The 2,500-nt window shown below is 55.2% G+C and overlaps 1 pseudogene; it reads left to right on the forward strand.

Moving 5' to 3' along the window:
* Nucleotides 1–61, forward strand: part of LOC144423800 (large subunit ribosomal RNA) — a 3,895-nt pseudogene extending 3,834 nt beyond the window's left edge.
* The last annotated feature ends 2,439 nt before the right edge of the window (nucleotides 62–2,500 follow it).

The raw sequence follows: 2,500 nt of genomic DNA on the forward strand, positions 1-2,500 counted from the left end.
CCCACTAGAGCAGTTTCTCACTGCGATGTGTTGAAAGTCATCCTCCAGATCTACGATTTGTCCTTTTGGGACTTGCTTTTTTTTTCGACTCCGTCCGCCCGTGGTGTCGGACTTGTCTTTTTTTTTTCCCGCGCCGGACTTGTCTTGTTTTTTTTTTTGCCGGACAGGGCACGTCGGACTTATCTTCACCACGCCGAACGGGGACGACGGTCGCTTGAGCAAGGTTTAATGAGAAGCCGTCACTCATCCGCGATACGACATTTCGCAATACGACAAGGGGGCGTCGTCGCCCTCCATTGGCTCGCGCCCCGTTTCAAAATCTTCCACGTGATTACCGCTCGCTCGCTTGGCTGGATTCGCGCCGATTGTTGACACGTGATTGGCCGTTACTCACTCATCCGCGACGAAGCCCACGTGTCATTTCGCAATACGAAAAGGGGGCGTCGTCGCCCTCCATTGGCTCGCGCCCCGTTTCAAAATCTTCCACGTGATTACCGCTCGCTCGCTTGGCTGGATTCGCGCCGATTGTTGACACGTGATTGGCCGTTACTCACTCATCCGCGACGAAGCCCACGTGTCATTTCGCAATACGAAAAGGGGGCGTCGCCGCCGCCCATTGGATCGCACAATTTCGCAATACGACCAGGTCCAAACTAACCAAACCAAAAAAGTTCAAGAGACCGCACGTGCAAGCATACTAACCTAACCCTAGGTAAGGTGTGTTAGAGCGAAAGACAGTAAACTCGAATGAGCCAAGAAAGAGCGGTGCGGGGCCGGTCGGAGCGCACCCTTTTCTCGGTGGCTGGCGGGCGAGAGAGTGCTGCGTCGCCGGCATCGGCGTCGAAAGAAGCCGAGCCGAAAAAAGTTAAAGTACAAACGTGCAAGCATACTAACCTAACCCTAGGTAAGGCATGTCAGAGCGAAAGACAGTAATTTCGAATGAGCCAAGAAAGAGCGGTGCGGGGCCGGTCGGAGCGCACCCTTTTCTCGGTGGCTGGCGGGCGAGAGAGTGCTGCGTCGCCGGCATCGGCGTCGAAAGAAGCCGAGCCGAAAAAAGTTAAAGTACAAACGTGCAAGCATACTAACCTAACCCTAGGTAAGGCATGTCAGAGCGAAAGACAGTAAACTCGAATGAGCCAAGAAAGAGCGGTGCGGGGCCGGTCGGAGCGCACCCTTTTCTCGGTGGCTGGCGGGCGAGAGAGTGCTGCGTCGCCGGCATCGGCGTCGAAAGAAGCCGAGCCGAAAAAAGTTAAAGTACAAACGTGCAAGCATACTAACCTAACCCTAGGTAAGGCATGTCAGAGCGAAAGACAGTAAACTCGAATGAGCCAAGAAAGAGCGGTGCGGGGCCGGTCGGAGCGCACCCTTTTCTCGGTGGCTGGCGGGCGAGAGAGTGCTGCGTCACCGGCATCGGCGTCGAAAGAAGCCGAGCCGAAAAAAGTTAAAGTACAAACGTGCAAGCATACTAACATAACCCTAGGTAAGGCATGTCAGAGCGAAAGACAGTAATTTCGAATGAGCCAAGAAAGAGCGGTGCGGGGCCGGTCGGAGCGCACCCTTTTCTCGGTGGCTGGCGGGCGAGAGAGTGCTGCGTCGCCGGCATCGGCGTCGAAAGAAGCCGAGCCGAAAAAAGTTAAAGTACAAACGTGCAAGCATACTAACCTAACCCTAGGTAAGGCATGTCAGAGCGAAAGACAGTAAACTCGAATGAGCCAAGAAAGAGCGGTGCGGGGCCGGTCGGAGCGCACCCTTTTCTCGGTGGCTGGCGGGCGAGAGAGTGCTGCGTCGCCGGCATCGGCGTCGAAAGAAGCCGAGCCAAAAAAAGTTAAAGTACAAACGTGCAAGCATACTAACCTAACCCTAGGTAAGGCATGTCAGAGCGAAAGACAGTAAACTCGAATGAGCCAAGAAAGAGCGGTGCGGGGCCGGTCGGAGCGCACCCTTTTCTCGGTGGCTGGCGGGCGAGAGAGTGCTGCGTCGCCGGCATCGGCGTCGAAAGAAGCCGAGCCGAAAAAAGTTAAAGTACAAACGTGCAAGCATACTAACCTAGCCCTAGGTAAGGCATGTCAGAGCGAAAGACAGTAATTTCGAATGAGCCAAGAAAGAGCGGTGCGGGGCCGGTCGGAGCGCACACTTTTCTCGGTGGCTGGCGGGCGAGAGAGTGCTGCGTCGCCGGCATCGGCGTCGAAAGAAGCCGAGCCGAAAAAAGTTAAAGTACAAACGTGCAAGCATACTAACCTAACCCTAGGTAAGGCATGTCAGAGCGAAAGACAGTAAACTCGAATGAGCCAAGAAAGAGCGGTGCGGGGCCGGTCGGAGCGCACCCTTTTCTCGGTGGCTGGCGGGCGAGAGAGTGCTGCGTCGCCGGCATCGGCGTCCAAAGAAGCCGAGCCGAAAAAGTTAAAGTACAAACGTGCAAGCATACTAACCTAACCCTAGGTAAGGCATGTCAGAGCGAAAGACAGTAATTTCGAATGAGCCAAGAAAGAGCGGTGCGGGG

Source organism: Styela clava, chromosome 5, assembly GCF_964204865.1.
Source record: "Styela clava chromosome 5, kaStyClav1.hap1.2, whole genome shotgun sequence".
In the NCBI taxonomy this organism is placed as follows: Eukaryota; Metazoa; Chordata; class Ascidiacea; order Stolidobranchia; family Styelidae; genus Styela; species Styela clava.